The sequence below is a fragment of the Cryptomeria japonica genome, chromosome 9 (genome assembly GCF_030272615.1).
Source record: "Cryptomeria japonica chromosome 9, Sugi_1.0, whole genome shotgun sequence".
Classification (NCBI taxonomy): Eukaryota; Viridiplantae; Streptophyta; class Pinopsida; order Cupressales; family Cupressaceae; genus Cryptomeria; species Cryptomeria japonica.
Window position 1 is genome coordinate 476,635,413 of NC_081413.1, and position 23,685 is coordinate 476,659,097.

The 23,685-nt window shown below is 38.0% G+C and overlaps 1 protein-coding gene across 4 annotated transcripts in view; it reads left to right on the plus strand.

Moving 5' to 3' along the window:
• LOC131075971 (uncharacterized) overlaps positions 1-23,685 on the plus strand; it is a 169,684-nt gene that overhangs the window by 101,956 nt on the left and 44,043 nt on the right. The gene's annotated exons all lie outside the window — the stretch shown is intronic.

Sequence of the window (23,685 nt, forward strand, 5' to 3'; positions counted from 1 at the left end):
GTGGAGGATTAGTTTCACGTTAATTACTAAGCCATGATTGATCTGAATTATGGATTCGGATGACAACACCTGAGTGAGAACCTGCGGTATTGTAAATTCTGTTTACAAGAACCAGAAATCATAGAATTGAAGCAAGCCAAAAAGTAATCTATTTCATTCGAAAATCCAACATATAGAAGTTCATGAGATTCCAAGGGTCATAGAGACCTCTTGAGAATCGAAGCCCAACAACCACATTTGCTTATTACATAATAAAATCTAAAAACTACGAAATTTTCAAAAAACTATATGAAAATTTATCCTAACTTCAACTAGACATAACTTTCTACTCGGGACTCGAAACTACGAGCCGTTGATCTCGTTGGAAAGGTCTCCAAGAGATGTAGACCCACATTTGAAAGAGGATGCCCTTAAGACCTTCAAAATTGCAAAATACTAACATATAGATAAACTAAACTAAAAAAAAAATATAATTCAAAAATTCTTCTGATCAATGATAGGCCTTATGCACATTCTCTAGAGTGTGTAGTATAATAGTTGACAATCTGGTTTCAAATTACTCTTTGTTTAGTTTTTCAACTTCTGGCCAATCTTAGGCTTCTTCTTAGAACACTCACCAACTTAATGCAATTTCTGTTGTCAGCTAGTGGACTTGTGTCATTTCCCCTCCTTGATTATTATATATATATATATATCCTAAATGAAGCAATTATTATTATTAATTAATATACTAATTATCAAAGAATGATTATTTGAAACTTATTTTTTTATTAAATATTATTAATATTTCTTAATTTTTATTACTAATAATATTCTTGAAATATTCAAATAAAAATAAATTAATACTATATTATAAATATAATTTATATACTACAAATTATAAACATAATTTACATATTCTTAATTGTAAGCACATTATATGTTTTTTACATTCAATAATAAATAATAATAATATAATTAAAATACAAAAGAGTAGACAAATGACTAAAATATCTAATAACAATTAGCATCGACCAAGTACTATCAACACATAATCTCAAGATGCAAATGATCAAATGCCATGGTCGATGAATATATTACAGTGTTGGAAAGCGGAGATTATCTTCGCCAACTAATCAATTGATTAGAAATTCGACAAACTAATACAACGATCAAAAGAAATAGTCTATGAAGATATTGGGTAATAGCCTATTTAGACATCGCGTACATATTGCGATTCCAATAAGACTCCCAAAGGATCAAAACTATATCATGAACTACAAATCATTTTGTGAAGGATGCGATTTGTTTATATATGCACTTTCATAGTCCTTGCTAGCTCTCTCGATGCACTTTCTTGATGCGCGAGGGGGTTTCTCAAGCAGTCGATGCCATACTCTCGACAGACCCAAACAGGAGCCGACACCTCTCTCAACTCTCGACAAGCTGTTTGAAAATATTCTCATGGATTGAAGATTTTGCAGGCCGTGGACTTCTCATTTGTACCCGACTCCAATATTTGGGCAAGTGTTTGAGGAGTTTAACCTATTGGGAGGCGCTTCAGAAGGGACACTGATATTTGAAACATTTTTTATTATTGTGGGTTTTGTGGTTTCTAAGCAGCACGGGTTTTGCGGGTTTATAGCAGAGATAGGGACAGTTTTGGTGTTCGAGGCCAGGCATTGGGCTCCAGGAACTGCTACAGACAGTTAAGAAAACAGTATTTTATTTTAGTCAGTCAAGTTTACTTCTTGGTTATTGTAGTGGGCTCCATTGTTGCTTTGCAAAATATTATTTTTATTGGCTGTCTCCAATAGACAGACATGTATTTTGCCTTGGTCTCTATCTTGTTTCTTTTACTTTTTTCTCCTGGAAATGGAAACATTATCACCTTCACACATGTTAAACATGCAAAACATACAAAATCTCTCCAGTTGCATTGAAACAAACCTCTTAGGTCAAGTGAAAATTGCTTCTGCGGTCAAGGCAGGGAAATGGGTTTGGGTCAATGCTAAACAGTTTCGGGGTATTTTAAGATGTAGACAGGCTCGTTTAAATTGGGAACAGTCAAAGCAAAGGCAAAACATTTGAGCCCTTCGTACTAAGCAATTTCACTCTCCCGTACGAAGAGGCCATATCGGCATGTCCAAAGGCAATAAGGGCATTGATGATTCTGCCTTTTACAGCCCCTATTCCACTCCTCTCACTTGGTCATCTGATTTATATGTGCAAGAACTGTTAAGGGCCAAGAGGAGGTTGGAGGTTTTAGAATGCAAAGGGCAGGAAAGAGACCTCAAAATCAATGCTTTAGCAGTTGCAAACCAAACATTGGCAGAAAGTAATAAGTTTTTAAAAGATCAATTAGCTTTGTTTTTAAAAGAGCAATTAACATTGTTGCAAGAGGCTCTTTTGGTTGGTAAGAGTGAATGGCAAGACATGAAGGCTACTTGGCAAGCCATGAAAGAGTCCGTTTCGAAAAGTAAAGATGTGTTGAACTGTGAGTCACCTTAGGATGCAGGAAAATCAGTTGACCAAACTAACACCCATGAAGTGGAAGAAAGTGCAGGTAAGGCAGTAAAATGAGGTAAGGAAGGAGGTGCTACCAATAAAAATACCAAATCTTGGTCACAGGTTATTAGCAATTCCGATAATAAAGTAGTAGAGGCAAACACTCGGGCTGATAGTATGCAAGACAAATAAGCCAAAGAAAGGCAAGTTAGAGCAGCAAACTTAATCATTCAAAGGGTGAAGGACTATGGGAGAAATGAACGTACTCTTGAGCTGGTTAGCGATTTCTTGAAAGACAAGTTGAGTTGGCAAGGGCGAATATGCCAGGCATGGAGAGTGGGTAAGCTTAGTGTTGAAAGAGCAAGACCCATTAGAATCATCTTGTCAAACCTATGGGACAAGCAAGTCCTTCTAAATAAGAAACAACTTCTAAGTGGCTCCTGCTTTTCTTTAGATGAAGATTTAACTATTAGGCAACTAGAAGAGAGGAGGGTGGAAATGTCAATAGTTAGAGCAGCTAGAGATGAGGGCAAAAAAGAATGGCTATACAAAGGCAAAGCGATTATTGCCTCTTTTGGGCCTCATTTTAAAGTAGAACAACAAGTTTGTAGTAAGGAAGTGGCAAGAAATTCTTTAGCAGAAAGCGTACCAGCAAATTCATTATGGGCTAATGAGGAGCTAGACTCATCTTTGAGCCTTACATGTCAACACAAATAGCAATCAAGTCCTACCCAGGTTTCCCTAAGTTTAGTTTGTTGGAATTGTAGAGGTTACCCGTGGAGACCTGGACCTGGGTTAGGGCCTATTGCGGAAGATCGAGACTTTATTTGTCTCATTGAAACTCATGAGCATGAAAGGTGCAAGACACCTATGTTTGAAAGGTATTCGAAGATGTCAGTGTGGAACAAGGCAACGGGGAATGCTAAAGGTCATGGGGGTATCATGATTTTAGTGAAGGAAAAAGAAGGCTGGTTGATTCAGCTAGAAAGATAAGACACAAATAAACAATTCATTTGGTTCAAAATCGCAAAAAATGGTAATCTCATTCGTATTGCAGCATGCTACTTTTCTCCGCAAGTTTCAAAAACTTACAAGGATAGTGGCCTTGACCACAAGGATCCTTTTGCAGCTTTAAAAAAGGATATAGCAAAGTATTCTCAACTTGGTGAAGTTCTTTTGGTGGGGGATTTTAATCCTAGGATAGCAAGTGAACAAGCCAACATTCCCTATTTCGAAGAAGATTGCAATCCCATGTGGCTCACAGAAGAAAGTATTCATCAGTGGACAAGGGTCTTAGAAGACAGTAAAGGTTGGAAATTGGAATGTTTTTGGGGAGCAGCTGCTTACTTTATGTGTGTCATTCAATTTAGTCATTTGCAATGGTTTGGTTAGATGGGAGAGGTCTGGCAATTTCACTTGTAATACTTATAATGCTGCAAGTGTAGTGGATTATGCCATTTGCTCACATGGCTTGTGTGACAAAATGGAAGAAGTTTTGATTGGTGAACAACTCTGGGATTTAAATTCTGATCATAAACTGATTTGTTTAAGCTTCTTTTGGACTGAAAAGGTGTAGCTTGGGAAGAATTTCACGTGTATTCCACAATCTCCTCTAAAGGGCAGAATTTGTTAACTCAAAAAAATTGTAACACCTTTCAAATAGCATTTGAAAGACTTTTCAAGGAGAACATTCCTATTTATGTGCTTCGTAGTCATGAGCTTATAAATATAATCCATGGAGCACTTGCGGAATGTAAAAGAGCTAAGAATAGAAAAGCGCAAACAAATTGCTTTCCAGTCAATGCTTGGTTTGATGAAGAATGCAAAAAGGGAAGAACTTTGAAGGAGACAAATAATAAACGTATGAATCTCAAAGTTTATAAGCAGATTTTAAGAAAGAAAAAAGCTGATTTCATGGTCATAAGGAGAGAAGAGTTAATCTTCCTTGAAAAAACGAACCCCACGCTTTTTTGGAAGGAGCTTCAGTCGAAGAAGAGGCAAGCTGAAAACACTATTACTTCATCTCAATGGCTCGATTATGCAAAGCAACTTTATGAGCAGAATTCACAGGTTGCCTCCCCCCTTTGGTCAACACCACCATTAAGCTTTTCACCATTCAAGAGATCAAAATGGGTATCAAGAAGTTAGGTGTTGGTAAAGAAAAAGACTTGGTTGAACTTCAAGCGGAGTATCTAAAGTGGGGTACGGATATTCTTGCACCTCACATCACAAAAATTTTCAATAGCATCATTCAACAAGGGTTCCCTTCTGATTGGACAACCGACTTAGCAATACCTCTTTTCAAGAATGGTGATGCCAATAATCCCTCCAATTATAGAACCATTATGATAAATCCTTTGTTTGCAAAGTTATTTGGTAGCATGATAGAAAACATAATCAACAAGTGGGCAGAAAAAAGTGATAAACAGGCTAAAGGGCAAGCAGGTTTTAGACCTAAGCATTCCACGATCGATCATGGTATTACTCTAAGGCACATCATTGAAAAAGTTTGGGAGCAAAATGAGGAAGCTTTTTGTTGCTTTGTGGATTTTAAAAAAGCTTTTGACATGGTCCCTAGAGATATGCTTTGGCAAAGAATGGAGGAAATAGGGGTTCCTATACATCTTAGGGCAGCTGTTCATAGGTTGTATGAGGAGGTTAAAGTCAAAATCCGTACTTTAGCTAGCATCTCTGAAAGTTTTAGGAGTAATATAGGGGTCAAGTAAGGGTGCCCTTTGTCCCCTACACTCTTTGGTATATACATTGACAAATTTGAAGAATGGTTAAACCTTCAAGATGGGGATGGTGTTCAGTTGGGTGAGTTTGTGATAAGGCTCCTTTTGTATACAAATGACATTATTTTGATTGCTAGGTTTGCTCTTGGCTTACAAGAGCACTTACACTCTCTTGAGCAGTTTTGTAGAACATTTGGTATGCAGGTCAACATTAGCAAGACAAAAGTGATGGTTTTCTCCAACAAAAGAAAGAATAACCAGCATAAGTTCTTCTTTGAAGGTAGTGTTTTGGAAGAAGTGGCAGACTACAAGTACCTCGGGAATTGATTTCAACAAAAATCTAAGTTGGGAAGGTTGCAGAAAGAAGAGAATGATGGGAGGTTGGAAAGCATTATGTGCTTTTCAAAATAGGTGCAGAGAGGCAGAGTTATGGGATTGGAAGACTACCCAAACTCTCTTTGGGCTTTTAGTGCTTCCGGTTACACTTTATGGCTGCGAAGTGTGGGCCAACAACACCTTTGATTTATAGTGGAAACAAATTGAGCAGATCCAAAAGCGGTTGATTTCAAACAAGTTCAAACTCAAAAGCTCAGTTTCGTATGATATCATGTTGAGTGAAGTGGGGGCTGTGCCGATGGAGGCAATTGCTTTGACGAGGCTCATTTGTTATTTGAAAAGAATTGAGCAAATGGATGAGGGTAGATGGCCTAAGGTCGTCTTCAATGGGACATTATGCAAAAGAAAGAAGACTTGAATGTGACAAAATAGCAAATGGCTTAGAAAATGGGATATATACTTGAACATGTGCCCCACGAATAGCAAGGAGATAAAGGCGTATGTTATAGATAAGTTCCACAAACGCACTTGGGGTAAGGAGATAGGGAGAAAGAAAAAGTATTATATTGAAGAGTTTAACCTCTCGTGTAACCATCAACAAAAAGTATACATAGAGGCCAATTTATCGTGGAAAGCCAAAATCCTTATTGCTCAATTAAGAACTAACTCCCATCAACTCCGATGCGAAACTGGGCGTTGGAAAAGACCAAAAGAAAATTCGGAGGAAAGAGTGTGCATTTTCTGCACTTTGGGTAAAGGTTGAAACAAGAAAACACTTCATTTTGGAATGTGACGCTTTCAAGGACAGCAGGGACAGATATGAAACCACTCTTATAGACTGCTCTTGGGATAATTTATTCAATGAGGGGTGTGTGGAGAGGCTAGGGGCTCTCATCATTACGCTGCACAAGAAAAGGGGTGTAATGCAGAAGTTCTGAAGGGCCTCATGGACATTAAAATGATTTCTTCTTCTTCTTCTTCTTCTTATAGGGAGATGCGATCTGTTTGGGAAGAATCATATCTCTTGACCCTCGAGAGATATAAGAAGTCACCCGAATCGTTCACAATAGGCATCGGGAGAAATTAGTATTTTATTCTTTTATATATATTATATACAGATCAGGTAAGCTCTATTGAGCGCTTTTGCCTTAAGCCTATTCGGGTTGCATAGTTCCAAGTCATATTCAGGAACGACACCATACACATTGCATATTTCGAGTAACCATTAGAAATGGCAATCTCTCTCTTCACTGTTAGTGATTGAAACCATTATCGTGCACATATTGTCTTAAGCTTTGAGGATATAAGATTTATAGAGCCAATATTCTTTGATCAAAGATAATCCCCATTATATAGGAAGTATACCACCATCAATTTAAGAATCATGTCAGAACATAACCCTTACAAATTAACCTTCATCGATATCAAGGTCTCAGGTCTCTCCATTATATAAGTTGTTAACTAAGAATATTGATACTATACACATTTGCAAATCATATACCATACATACATTCGTAAATTGTCAAAATATCATAGAAAGAAAGAAGCCTCTTGCAACTTGGATCATAAGAAATTAGACAAAACCTTAGGAAACCTTGTAAGGGGAAATTACGCATATATTATGTAGAAGATATTAGGAACAACATACGCTTTCTGTTCTGCAGCCAATACCATTGCATAGACACCAAGTAATCTCAGGAACAGCAGTCGATATGAATATTTTAATATATATTCTTCCAGTCAAAATAGATACGATTGCATTCGTAATAAGAGGATATCAGAAAGAGCAATATCGTTACTCTCGACCGATATATCATAATAATAACCTTCATTATCATTCAACTCTTAGATAAGAGAGAACATTAGATACTTGAAAGTCTCATATACATTCTTGATCAATATACTTATAATACAGTCTCTTATTCCTGCATATCAAATGAAATCTACATCGATATGATCTTTACAGCCAGATCAATCATTTGCTTAAGGTAATTGAGTGTAAGAGTGATCATTGCAATTTTGGTTAAAATTCATCATTTGTAACTCTTAAGTTAACCAAGCTTATTAGTTTAAATAGATGAAGCATATTGCAATTGAAAATTTAGTAAATTATTCCCAAATCCCAAAGGATCCTATATGGGGACATTACAACTTGCCATGACAAGTGAGAGAAAAATGCAGCACAAGCCTACATAGGAGCACCTGGAAAAGGCACATAGAACTCAAACATAGAACAGTCCCAATTCAGACTTTGTCCCAAAATGCATTCCTAACCTTAACCCCTTTCTGGTGAGAAAAGCAAATAGCAGAACATTCCACGTTCTTGGACTTCAAAGGGGAGAAAATTTCTGGGATTGAAATATCTACTGAGCTAATAGAAAGAAGATGACTAGACATGCCTTAGAAAGGTCAAAGGTGTTTTGTACCCACGCATATGATATTAGGATGCATATGGGGTGATAGAGATGGCAACACGTGGCACACATCCTCATTAGTTAGTTTAAGTTATATTGAATCAAATGGTTAACTTGTGGAGTTAGTTATATTAGGTAATGAGCCATATTATGTTGGGATTAAGGCCTTAGAGAATTCTATATATAGGAGATGAATATTATTGTGAAGGACAGGCAATGTATGGAGAGCATTCTATTTGGATTGGATTTCCAATTAGAGATATTTCATTGAGTGGCCTCTTCCCTAAAGAGTATTATATGATGTTACCATTAAGGACAATTCTTCTATTTTTGAGTATATTGGATGCTAGGGCATCTTGGCCCATAAACATCTCATGTCCTATGATCTATGTACTATTATTGAATATTTTTGTTATGACAACTGTGTATCTTATCCAGTGGAGTAAACTCAAATGATTTTGGTGAAGCAGGAAAAGTATTCTAGATGGAGCATGAGATTTTTGCTGATTTTTTTCTAGGAAAAACCTAACTTCCATAGCATTATCCTCTTATTGTAGGTGTTAGAATGGGGTGATTCTTGCATTAGAGGAAAGTAGTTTTCACATGCTTTCCAAAAGATGGTCATAATAAAGATGCTAAGAACTTTTAAAAGAAATATGTCTATGTAAATTTGATTTTATAATTTTAAATTTTGGCAAAAAAGTTTTAAAGAGAATAAGGGCAAAAATAGTCAATTTCAAAACCTTTGTTTTTATTGCCAATTTTTCTAATTTAGACGATTTTACAACATTCGAAAGAGATTTCTAAAAATTGATCACAATAAAGATTTTGAGCAATAGCTGTTGGAATCGTTTGCCGTTGCGCCAAAAGCTCGAACTATTAACACCCGATACAAACATCAAATTCAACCCGACCCATGGGAGGCGGTTAAGCCATGTCACGGGTCTCCAAGGAGGTGTTGACCACCAAGTCAACAATCTCCTCAACATCGATTGGGCCTACAACACCCATTGGAGGGATACTTGAACCTGTGACCCAATGCTCTAATACCAATTGTTGGAATCGTTTGTCGTTGCGCCAAAAGCTTGAACTATCAATGATTAAAACAAACACCAGATTTAACTCGACCCACGGAGGCGGTTAAGCCATGTCACGAGTCCCCAAGGAGTTGCTAACCACCAAGTCAACAATAGCAAGGGAGATACAACTATGTAAAGTTGGCCTTGCAAATGTGATTTTTGGCAAATTTTTTGGATAAAGAATTAGGGGAAGAAATCAATTGTAGATATGATGAATTTTTGGTGTGCTATTGAATGTTATGGCTCCTTTCTTTTCATCAAGAGATTTTGTAGACTTGAAATATCCCATAAGAATAGAGGTATTCTCATAATTACAAGACTTGGACTTGGACTAGCTCGCAAGTAGCAAAGTTGGCTTGGGCTGTTGGTTTGCTCCCCATTGGTCGCGGGTTCGACTCTAAGGCTTGGATTTCATTTGATGCACCTGGCAGGTGGGCTTCTTGGTAAATCCCTTGGGACTAGTCTCGCCTTAGCTTGCCCCAAATGGGTGTTGGGTTGGGTCGCGGGGATACCCTGTGGCAACAAAAAAAAAGACTTGGTGTTGGACTCAATGCTTAAACATGGCCAAGACTCAATAAAGTCTTAGGGAATTGAAAAATATAGAGATTTTTAAGAATTTAAAACTTGTATCATGCACCATTCAATAAATAAACTTTAAAGATAATAAACAAATCAAATAGAAGCTACTTTGATCACATACACAAGTATACATTGATCAAATGAATATAAAAACGGATTTTTGTTTAAGGAAACAAAATATACATACATATATATATTGTCAATTGTATCCAAAAATAATGGATTATGAAATCTATGGCATCAAACAAATACCAAAACTAAAGGTGTAAGTCAACGGCTCAAAGGGGCTTGTATCACTCGGCCCAACATTTATAGTTGTAGGGCGAGTCCTATGCAGGCATTTGGGATAGGTCTTTAATAATCACGTGGCCATGATATTTGCCTATGTACTAGTGACATCAACATTCAAGTGGTCTGCTTGTGCTCTATCCTCCTTTGCCATGACTACTATCTCTACCTCTAGATCCACTTAATCAACCCAAGCAAGGTGTTCTTTGCTAAAGATGGTATCATCAACCTTGGTGATCCAATTTGACTTTGGATCAACCTCCTCTAAAGTGATGGGAGATAAGTTTGTGCACAAGATTTGTGTGTGAAAGAGGTGAAGGTCGTAATTAACATAAACAAGATTTTTCAACCTTTGGATCTATACCTTGTCGTGCTTCATGCAGTGAATGTGCTCAAGCCTCAAACATACTCCAATTGTGTTTGCATTGTATGATTGGTTCGAGACATTAATTTCAATCTTCTGAAGATTCGACACCTTAGCACCAACCTTATCCACTAGGCATCTAAAATGAGAAAAAAACACTCAATTTCGTTGTCCAACTTTGAATTATGACATTAACATAAAAAGGAAAAGTTTTAATTTTTTAACTTTAAGTATGCCCTCAATAGACTTATTTTGTTGCAATGTCCTCCAAGTTGCCTTGCATGTCTCACACAATGAGGTCCCCTTATGCAAGTTTGTAGATCTCAATCTCATAGATTATCTTCATTCCATGGTGAGGATCATGTACCATCCACTTTGTGATTGTGTAGATCCCACTCAGAACCTCCTTATTGGCCTTGAAATTCGAGCAAAATTGGAATATTGGAGTTAAGAAATAGGCAGTTGCATGTAAGGGTTTGTAAAGATGAAGGTGCCATCATTGATCAACGATGTCCCATATGGGATGATACTCATCCTCAATCCAACATAAATGAATCTAATGGCTTCCTTGCTGCTATCCATGCTCTCATATATATAGCCTACTGCAAGCTTCTCCCCATCAACAACTCAAAGGAGAACAATTGAAGGCACTACAAAGTGCAATTATCATCAAACATTAATATAAATAAGTGTGAACAAAAATAAACAAGTAATATAAAAATATGAACAAAAGCATAATAGAAATATGAACTAACCTTTGCAGTCTCTTTCTCGGAAGATAGAAGCTTTGCTCATTGAAAATCCAATCACGAACACCAACCGTTGTATTATCTTAGTGTATGATGATGTAAACCACTGCTTGCTAACAAACATGCACTTCAAAGAAGCTTTTGACTGAAGCAAATATTGCAATGTGATAAAATTTGTTACGAAGCAGGTTATTTCAAGATGAACCAACTTTTGTTCGCATATTTCTTCATTAGATCAAGGACCCAAGCATGGTTGTATATGTTTTTGTGAACATTTTTATAAAAATATGAACAAAAATATAATAGTAATATGAACTAACCTTTGTGATCTCCTCCATTTGAAGATAGAAGCTATGTACATTGAAAATCCAATCAAGAACATCAACCCTTGCATTGATTTAAGTGTATGATGATGTAAACCACTACTCACTAACAAACATGCACTTCAAAGAAGCTTTTGACTGAAGCAAATATTGCAACGTGATAAAATTTGTTAGAAAGTGGGTTATTTCAAGGTGATTTGTGCATATATATTTTCATTAGATCAAGGACTCAAGCATGATTGTATATGTTTTTGTAAATGTTTTGTCATGCTCCACTCATGCCTTGATCCACATGATTTTGTCAAGATCCTCTCATACAACTTCAAGGCAATGAGCAACACAAGAAATCTAGAATAAGGATGGGTGCCTAGCCATGATAAGTCTACTTGCAACAACATAATTTGCTGCATTATCTATAATTATTTGTACATCATTTTCGTATCTGACCTCATCTAAGACTCCCTTCCAAACCTTACAAAGGAGTTCAATTTTTTTTGTGTTTCCTTGAATCAATGGATTTTAGAAAACTGTCCCACTTGGGAAAGAAACGATGAAATTTGAAATGCTAACTTTAATCAGTAAAGTAGAAATTAAACATCTTAATCGCTAAATCATTGGGTTTGAAGAAGTACAATAACCCGAGGAAGAAACAAGGAAATTTAGCAATGTTCTATTTCTTATATTGATCCAACCATTGGTCATGATGGTGCAATCCTTCCTCCTGCATATCTCACATTGTTCATTAATTGTGACAATTATATCAGCCACCTTTTGAGTCAAAATGGAACCTTTAATCATCTCATCATTAGGGGATTTTAGCATCACCCTACAAACAATAGTTTCATCTACCATATGCGAAAAGGAGACCTAAAACAAACAAAATAAGTTGTATAAAACTTAAAAAATTCTACAAATATTAACTCTTAAATTTAAAAATTCAATAGACAAAGAAACCAAATAATATTCTTTAAAATAAAAATAGTAATTGTAGACACCTAAAATTGTCCAGTTTAATTAAATAAATATTTTATTTATTTAATTATCTAAGCTTAATTCTTCTATTAATTAAATAAATCTTTATTTATTTAATTAATTCATTTATCCTCTTCTAGCCTTATTTCTCATTTAAATAAATACATTTATTTATTTAAATTATCTTTTTCCTAAATTAAATAAATAATCTTATTTATTTAATTATCCCACTTTTTCTATTAATTAACTAAATCTTTATTTATTTAATTAATTCATTAGCCTTTTCTACCTATGACACATGTCATTCATCTCTTAATTCATACACTACCTACCCCTTTCATTATTTTATTATTTCTTTTACCTACCCTCTAATCATAGCCGACCTCCTTTTACACCTCTCAATCTTATCCCTCCATTTCATATAGTGTCTTCTATATAAGGAGATGCTTTCTTCATTATCAAACCCTAATGAGCTAACTACTTGATCAATTGACTACACTACGATCCTACTTGCAACCACATTCTGTAAATCTTATGGAGAAAAATATGCTCAATCACATACTAATGCTAAGGATCAACCACCAAAGCAATTGGATATTCAAAGGCATGCTCAAAATTTGGACACAAGGAAACCTCATGTCAAATTTGGGGGCAACACAATGGAACATGACATGCCTGTAGAATATGGTATACATGCACAAAATAGATATGGTGTTCCTCAACATGAATCTATACCAAGTGGTCCATATACGCAGCATCATTATAGACCTCCTCCATATGAACATGTGTATGATCAATATCATCCATACATGCAACATGCACCTCCTCCAATGGGTACCTCAAACATAGGATATGGTCCAAGAAGTCGATCTCCACCTAAGAGCAGTTTGGAACAACAAATCAGGGACTTACAAAAGAAAATGGAGGACATAAATACACCAAAGCCAACATACACAATGAGAGACATATGTCCTTATCCATTTGACAAGAGCATTCCAATGCCTCCTTTTCCTACACACTTTGTGATGCCTAAATTTGATAAGTATAGAGGAAAAGGGGATCCTAAGGCACACATAAGACAATTTTTCACAGCTTGCATTGAGGTAGTAGCAGAAGAGACATATTTGATGAGATTATTCCCACAAAGCTTAGGTGATCAAGCTATGGAATGGTTCTCCCAACTTCCACCTGGAATTAAGTCATGGGGTGACTTAGCAGAGGCATTTATTCAACATTTCTCCTACAATATAGAGACAGACATATCAGTCACTACTTTGTGCAACACCAAGCAAAAAGAGGGAGAATCTTTTGCATCATTTTTACAAAGATGGAGAAATCTAGCCAGCAGATGCTCTTGTGAAATTCCACAAAAACAAATGGTAGAAATGTTCACACAAAATGTTAACAAAGACATTGGCTATGATCTAAGGAAAGCTTGTTTGTCCACCTTCAAGGACGTCATTGAAAAAGGCTTAGCAACAGAAAAGGTCCTAATTGAACAAGGAGTCATTGAGATATTCAAGGAAAACAAAGATGACTTTAAAGGAAAAGATAAGCCAAGATTTTGGAATAAAAACAAGAACACGGTCAATGATGGTGTTGTTGATGCCAACACAGTGCGACCCAAAGTCATCTTTTCGGGATCAAGTTCTACAAACAATCAAGTGAATACTCAAACAACTTCCAGATCACGAAGGAAGTACACTCCATTGGGAGAACCACTTGAGTCAGTTTTCAAGAAGCTTGTGGCAAACAAGGTAATCACTATTCCAGATTTTCCTCCATATGAACCAAAGGTTAAACCAAATTGGTGGAATGATGATGAGTATTGTGAATTTCATAAGAGCAAGGGTCATAAGACAGGAAATTGTCATCGACTGAAGAACATCATACAGGATCTCATTGATAGAGGTGATATTGAGATTGAGGGACATTCATCCAATCAAGAACGTGAGATGTTTAAGGAACCATTCCCAAAACATGACAAGGGAAAAGCTAAAGCCACAGATGACCAAACCAACTATACCAGAGCATCCTATAACTATGATTCAACTATCAATCACATATCGATGGACAATTACGTCTCTACTATTATCATCAAGGACAAAGCGTCTTAGAATTCTACCCAGAGACCCAAGATTGTCCTAAAAGGTGTTGGATCTTCTTCTGAACCTACCTCTGAATGTCATGTTACAACCCGCCGAGGTAAAATTACTTTGCAAGGTGCTCCAACTAAAAACACCACTTCTTCATCAACCAAACCTGAGTATGACCTTGTAGAACAGCTAGGGAAGACACCCGCGCTCATCTCCATTCTTGAACTATTACGCATATCTCCCGCACATAAAGCCATTCTTGACAAAATCTTGAGAGATATTGCTGTCCCTACTGATCTAAACGTGGACCAGTTTCAAGCCATGGTGGGATACCTTTCCATTCCACATTCACTTACTTTCACAGAAGCTGATGATGCCTCTGTAAGTCAGCCGCATAATGCGCCATTACACATTGAAGCCTTCATACACAAACATAGAATCAAACGAGTCCTGATAGATGGAGGAGCAGGTCTGAACATTTGCACATTAAGCACTATCACACAATTGGGATATTCTGATAAAGCTGTGAATTCTACAAACAAGATCACCATTAAGGCATATGATGATGAAGAGCATTCATCCAAGGGTACAGTCATCTTACCTCTCAGAGTTGGGCCAGTTACGAAGGATGTGGTCTGTCAAGTCCTGGATTTAAATCTCACTTATAACATATTGTTAGGACGTCCTTGGATCCATGAAATGAGGGCAGTCCCATCCACATATCACCAATGCATTAAGTTTCCTCATAATGGAGTGGAAGTAACAGTTAACGGTGATCCTAATCCATTCATATATTGCAATAACCTGAAATCAAAGACTGAGACCATCATTCCTAGTAATCGGGAGGCTGTTCCTTCGTCGGCATACATTGATCCTGAGTCATTAAAACCTTCGACATCAAAACAAGGTGAGCTTAAACGCAAGTTTCAGGACAAAGGCATGGGGGAATATACTTTCAATCAGACCATGTACTTAAGACAAGTCATGAGTTCCCCAAAAGAATATGGAAGACTGCATCCTAACAAGCAAATCTCCATCATGACGCTCAAATGGGACCCTACTACCTTTCAAAGATGGGGTGAACTAGAAGAGGAAGATTTATACCAAATGCTTTTCAGAGACAATGAAGAGGAAACATAAGATCACATCAATCTACCATGTGAGAAATATGGCAAAGGCTTCAAAATTCTACAAAAATTCGGGTATGATGGAAAAAGCCCTCTGGGGTTACGAAAGGAAGGCATCATTGAACCTTTACAACCTGAATTGACTTTCAAGAAGGAACGCTCGAAAGGACTTGGTTTCTTAACTTCCAAGGTCCACACCCAAAGGACAGAAGAAGCCTTACAAATCAAAGCTGCCAAAATTCAACAAGAGAATCGCTATTCCACAGATTCCAACGAATGGGAATGGGGTTCCGACAATTCTTCCAGTGACTACGAGCTCACCGAGACATTCAGAGAGCTAGGTGAACCCACAGAAGAGGAGGAGTTTTATAACAAATTCAGAGTTGGTCAAGAAACAACCCATGAGGAGTCTACACAGTCCTTGTCTCAAGGTTCTAGGTTGAGATCACATAGGATGAGAACACCTGTTCCGGAATGCGCTACTAGTGATGATAATTTGGATTCGTTCGCGATCGAGATTGATGAGGAGAGTGCCATCGATGACCTCAATAATTACCTTGACATACCCGAATATAACCACATCTTCACTCTTAGCCCGCTAACTTCGAAGACATTAACGGCCTTCCCCTTGTTCACAACCAACTCATTGACTGGGATCATGAAGGACCTGCACAGTTGGATACATTCCAAAACGATGAAGCTTTTATTGACTATCTAGGCATACGAGATGATCTTCCCCCTGGAGACCATAAAGCAGGATACACCATAGAACTCAATAGCGTGGCATATTTTGGTGAGGGTGTCGGACCTTCCAGTCGCAAAAATGTGAAAATAAGAACAAATCAAGGGTCTTATGGCGAAAACCACATTGTGGCGCTATCTGACCCCAAAAAAGTAAAAAGAAAGGACGTATTTGAGGGTGAAAACCTCTCTGAGGCGCCTGAAGATGGAAGGCTCGACATTCTCCCAGCATCATATGAAGAAAAGTCATCCATGTTGGTCGAGGAGACTATCAAAACAAACATTGGTACAGAAGAGGTTCCACACAACATATTCCTAGCTCAATCATTGACAGAGTCCGAGAGGTCAAAATTCATAAGTTTCTTCAAAGAACGACAAATTAATTTTGCCTGGTCATACGCTGATATGCCTGGATTGGATCCGGATTTGGTAATGCATCATCTGACAGTCAAACCGGGGGCAAAACCAGTAAAACAGAAATTAAGAAAAATGCATCCACAAGTGGCATTATTAGTCAAAGCAGAACTTGAGAAGTTATTGGATGTCGGATTCATACGCCCAATTGATTATCCTGAATGGATCTCCAACTTGGTACCTGTCAGTAAACCAGATCGCAGCATCAAAATTTGCACAGATTTCAGAGACATCAACAAAGCTTGTCCAAAGGATGACTTCCCATTACCAAACATTGACTTGATTGTTGATCTCACAGCAGGTCATGAAATGCTATCATTAATGGATGGATTCTCTGGTTATAATCAGATAAGAATCGCACCCGAGGATCAACACAAAACATCATTTACTTGTCCATGGGGAACTTTCTGCTGGAATGTCATGCCTTTCGGGCTAAAGAATGCAGGTGCTACATATCAAAGAGCCATGACTACTATCTTTCATGATCTCATGCATGTAACTGTGGAAGATTATTTTGACGACCTCTTGGGCAAATCAATAGACAGAAATACACATTTGGACATACTTTCAGTCGTTTTTGATCGGTTGGAAAAATACAAAGTAAGATTAAACCCCAAGAAATGTGTCTTTGGAGTAACCTCTGGGAAGCTCCTAGGATTCATTGTATCCAAAAGAGGAATTGAAGCGGATCCAACAAAAGTCAAAGCTATCTTGGAAATGCAACCACCAAGAAATATCAGTCAACTTCGATCCTTACAAGGCAGACTCCAGTCCATCCGAAGATTTATAGCACAACTGGCAGATAAGTGTAATCCGTTTCAGCACCTGCTACATAAAAACATCAAATTCAAATGGGATGATAACTGTCAACAGGCTTTCCAGACGCTCAAAGATTATCTTCTAAATCCGCCAGTTCTGATGCCACCAGTTCCAGATCAACCACTGTTATTATACATTTCAGCTACTCCAACAGCATTGGGGGCACTCTTAGCGCAACAAATTGCTGAAGGCAAGGAAAAAATAGTATATTATATCAGTCGCACATTGGTGGGATATGAGCTAAACTACACACCAATTGAGCGCGCATGACTCGCTGTGGTCTTTGCTTCACAGAAACTACGACATTACATGCTTACTCATAAGACAAAGTTAGTTGCAAGGATAGATCCATTGAAATACCTTCTCAATAAGGCAACACTTACTGGGCGACTGACCAAATGGGTAATGATACTGAGTGAATTCGACATCGAGTATGTGGACAGAAAAGCAATAAAAGGACAAGCCATTGCAGATCAATTAGCAGATGCTCCCATGATAGATGATGTTCCTCTAAGTTCAGAATTTCCAGATGAATCCATTTTGACAATGTCACATGCAAAGCCATGGCAACTATACTTTGACGGCTCATATACACAGCATGGGGCAGGAGCTGGCATCCTCTTTATAACTCCTCAAGGGGATTCTATACCAAAATCATACCGCTTATCATTTCCTTGCACTAACAATATAGCGAAATATGAGGCGTTAACAATAGGATTACGAATTGCAGTTCAATGGAAGATCCAGGAACTTCGTGTTTTTGGGGACTCCCAACTTGTCATCCGTCAAGCAACTGATGATTACCAAACAAAAGATGAAAAGTTAATGCCTTATAAACAAATGGTGGATGACCTAAAACAACACTTCACAAAGATAGACTTTGAACAGATACCAAGAGAGCAGAATCGCGCCACAGATGCCATGGCTACAATTGCTTCACTGATCGATCTACCTCCAAACGAGACCCGCTATGAGTTCTTGGTGGATAACCTTTTGGTCCCTTCATATGAAATCATGCCTACTGAGATGATATGCGTTGTCGGTCCCGAATCCCAGTTCTATGGTTCCATTTTCACATACCTACGAGACAATACTTTACCTCCTGATCTATCAAATAACCAACGTCGCACTTTCATTCGCCAATCCTCTTGATATGTCATTTTAGCTGATATCCTATACCGACGAGGTCTAGATGGCACTATTCTTAGATGTTTAGAAAGCGAAGAAGCTCAGATTGCGTTACGGGAAGTGCATGAAGGGATATGTGGTCCACATGCTAGTGGTCCTACCTTGGCCAAGAAACTCATCAGGACTGGATATTACTGGCCCAATATGGAGAAAGACTCATATCAGTTTGTCAAGAAATGTAAGCAATGTCAAATTCATGGAGATCTCATACATGCGCCAGCACAAGAACTTCAACCACTTGCGTCTCCTTGGCCCTTTTGTCAATGGGGACTCGATCTCATAGGCAAGATTCACCCTCCTTCCAATGGTCATAAATTCATTATCACTGCCACAGAGTATTTTACAAAATGGATTGAAGCCGTGCCTCTCACACAAGTTACTGGAAAACAGATTGCTACATTCATCCTCAACTATATCATTTGCCGATACGGTATTCCTGTTTCCATTATCACTGATAACGGGCGTCCCTTCAAAAATCAGGATGTTCGCGAACTCTGTGACCGCTTCCATATCTCCCATCGTTTCTCCACACCATATTACCCCCAAGGTAATGGCCAAGCTGAGGCGTCTAACAAAACAATCCTTAAAATCCTAAAGAAGACAGTCGACGATGCTGGTCGTAATTGGCATATTCAACTTAATCCCGCACTTTGGGCCTACCGCACAAGTGTCCGTACACCTACAGGAGCTACACCCTATTCACTAGTCTATGGTTTTGAAGCCATCTTGCCTATTGAGGTCGAGCTACCCTCTTTACGAGTCTCTTTGCAAAACATCATCGGTGATGAAGACTACAGGGTCTCTCGCTTACAAGAGCTGAAACTATTGGATGAACGAAGACAAATTGCTTTTAGTCATCTCAAAGCTTACCAACAACGAATGAGTCGCAGCTACAATCACAAGGTCAAGCCTCGCACATTTGAGGTAGGTGACTTAGTTCTCAGAGAAAATCCTAAAAATCAACAAGACAGAGAGAAGAAGGGCAAGTTCGAACCAAACTGGCTTGGTCCTTACATTATTACAGCAGCATATGGATCTGGTGCATATCAGCTCTCAACTACAGAAGGTGAACCTTTGGAGGATCCTATCAACAGCATGCACCTTCGCAGGTTCTACACATAGCCCTTCAGAGTATCCTAATTCAAAAAATACAAAAAAATCAAAAATTTCAAAAATACAAAAAAAAATTATAAAACAAAAAAATCGTTACTTGGTGGAAACCTGGCAAACAGGCGCCTTGTGACACAAAAAACATTGAAAAATCGAAAAAAGTAAAGAGAAATAATTTCGTCCAAAGGTGAAAACCACTTCGGTGGCGCCCTGGGCAAGTACCATGGTGAAAACTGGGTCACCAGCGGCATGCGTAGAGACATTGCTCCTCCCTCCTTCAAGATTCATTTTCATCCTTCACTTTGCACACACTCACAACCTATCCATTCATAATAAATTTACCCATTCCCATCATGGCTTGTTATTGATCTACCCAAGATTGGTTAGCCATTCATAATAAACCATCCCTTTTCACCCCTTTCCATCCATAATAAATCAGATCCTATCTGTGGCTAAGGCAAAATCCTACGTCTAGTAATGGGTGTGGAATTGAGAACATCACATGTTTCGAGGAGTACAGTTTCTTCCAGCTTTCTTCAGTTTATCCGCGTACAATCCGCAATAAAGCAACATTTGCATCACAGATCCGCAATAAAGTTTCATCTTCTCCGCAATAAAGTATCAGTTTCATGGATTCAGTCAATTTCAAATGAGATAGCAAAAACAGTGGGCTTCAACAAATGAAATCTTTCAACAGACTCAGACAACATTATGGTTCAGTGCTATCTATCCTTTCTGTGAAAGTAAACATTGTGACCACAATCAAATAAGACTTATACAAGTGACAAGAGACACTAAACTTGAGGACTACAGTGGATGTTGGTGTCGAGTCTTAGTTTTCTTTTGATTTCATCTTTTTTGGTGACATGTCTTTTAGCTTTTCCAGGATGTCTTTGACTAGAGATTCTATCTCCAAGATGTCTTTGACTAGAAAGGCGAGGATGGGGTATCGTCACCTATTTGTATTTGCTGTCTGTGGATTGTCTCTTAGTAATGCTATGACTTGTCCAAGGATATGAGGACACTGTGAGTCTAGTGCGAACCGGGGCATTCCTTGTTTGTGACTGTCTTATCTCCATGCAAACAGGTACAATGACTTTCTGGGTCGAACATATGCTTCGATTGTCATAACCTACTTGCCATAATAAAGCTCAATGATGATAACGCACAAGAAGCTCTTTCACTTTCATATCTTCTGTCTTTCATCCCCCCTTTCTTGATTGACTTCCATCATCCTTCTCGAGTCCGCGTAGCCTGCTATCACATGACTGAGTATAATGACACACCAAAAACATTTGCATTTCATGTAGCTGCACCTACATTACCACATATAAGCATTTCATACATACATATAGATATCACAACTGCATCACATCCTGCACACAACACCTGTTAGCACAATTTACATTTGCATTATCATATTCATCTGCATTACTTACATTCACATTTGCATCATGCATACACATATAAAACATAAACGAACAAAAAATAAAATAAAATATTGCATTGCATCACATACAAATTTGCATCCATATCATAAGCATCACATAAGAACATCTCATCACATAGGTACACATGCATATAGCTGCCGCAAAGATGCATCATCTCATATATAAATAAAGTGTCATGATACAATGATGTCAAAATCATATGGCTACAATCACCCGCAGGTGTCTATATCATTATACAAAATGGTACAAAACTGATACAGAGGAACTCATTGATCACTCCTGCCAACACTATTGGTAGTGCTAATCCTATCCATGTCATGGTATCCCATGCCACGTGTCCCATCCTCATCTCCAGTCTTGGATCCTAGAACACTCGTCTAAGGGCATCCCTGTCTCTGTCTCGATCGTACGGAATCAGCTCCCCATCAATCGGTATCCGCATAATCCTATATACATCCTCCAGGGTGACTGTCATCTCACCCATCGGCAGATGAAACGTGCACGTCTCAGAGTGCCATCTCTCAGTTAGCGCAGTCAGCAAACCCATGTTTGCCCGAAACTCAGGCACATACAGCACATGTCTCAAACCCATCTCCTCGATGGCAGTTCTGTCCTCGAGCGACAACTCAAGTCACAACCTCTGCGTCGACGGGAATCTCTCCCGTGACTCTAGCATCGGCAAATACTCCTGCAGTCAAACAACTCAATCATGTCAGTTATAGTGGCATTCATTGTTTATCACAAAATGCTACTCGCTATCTAAATGCATATGACTATCTACCCTAGTGACACTCACTGTTCATCACAAAGTGCTGCTATTTATCCTAGTGGTACTCACTGTTCATCACAAAGTACTACGTGTGTGACACTCCCTGTTCATCACAAAGTGTTACTCACATTTGCACTCCCTGTTCATCACAAAGTGCTTCTCATATTTCAGTACTCCCTGTTCATCACAAAGTACTCTATCTTGGTACTCACTGTTCATCACAAAGTGTCTTGATCTATCCTAATCTTCCTAGAGGACCTGCTTGAGTGTATCCCCTCAGCAGCTTATCCAATCGACAGCATATGTTCATCACAGAACTGCCGATTTGACCTAGAAGATGCAAATTCATACTTTTCAAACGCAAACGTGCTTACATGACATAAACGCGCTCAAAGACTGCATAGACGCGCCTGAAAAACACAAACGCGCCTTCTTGACACAGACGTGCCTATGCTCTGCACAGACGCGCCTGGACGTTTTTTGACACTTTTTGGACCCTAGTCTAAGCGCATTTATTACCCTATTCGACATGCATTAATGACAAAATTAAATGCGTCAAAGTACGAGGAGATTTGGTGGTACTTATCGGCTCTCCTACCTCTGCTGGCCTCTGAAATCGGCGAACGCAATTGAATTTGTGAGTGAAAGCCATCGTTGCTGACTGCTCCTGCTCTATTTTCGCTCTGCAATATGCTCTCGTGGATGTATAGATGACAATGATGATGTATTTTCCCTTGTGGTCTATCTTATAGACTGCCCTAGCCCTCGTTTCCCAAGTCAGTCTTCATTATCCCGTGACTGTGTCACTTTATCCGGTCAATCCATTCTAGCCTTTCTTTCTTATCGAGAGATTGTCTGCAATCTTTTCAGACATTTTCATCCAATCTCTCCAGGGGGCATATCATTCCCATTCTGGGGCAACTCTGTATCAGTTCATCTTATCTTCTTTGAAACAACGTGACAAGCTGCATTGTCTCAAAGAGGGGCAAAATGTAGACACCTAAAATTGTCCAGTCTAATTAAATAAATATTTTATTTATTTAATTATCTAAGCTTAATTCTTCTATTAATTAAATAAATCTTTATTTATTTAATTAATTCATTTATCCTCTTCTAGCCTTATTTCTCATTTAAATAAATACATTTATTTATTTAAATTATCCTTTTCCTAAATTAAATAAATAATCTTATTTATTTAATTATCCCACTTCTTCTATTAATTAAATAAATCTTTATTTATTTAATTAATTCATTAGCCTTTTCTACCTATGACACATGTCATTCATCTCTTAATTCATACACTACTTACCCCTTTCATTATTTTATTATTTCTTTTACCTACCCTCTAATCATAGCCGACCTCCTTTTACACCTCTCAATCTTATCCCTCCATTTCATATAGTGTCTTCTATATAAGGAGATGCTTCCTTCATTATCAAACCCTAATGAGCTAACTACTTGATCAATTGACTACACTACGATCCTACTTGCAACCACATTCCGTTCTTTGTTGAGCTCTTGTGCATATAAAATCTAAGAGCAAATATATCAAGCAAGATCAATGGAGATAGGAAGAATGGAGATCAAAACCCTATTGGACATGTGATGGTATAATCTTTGTGATTTCATGTGATTTGCATTGTC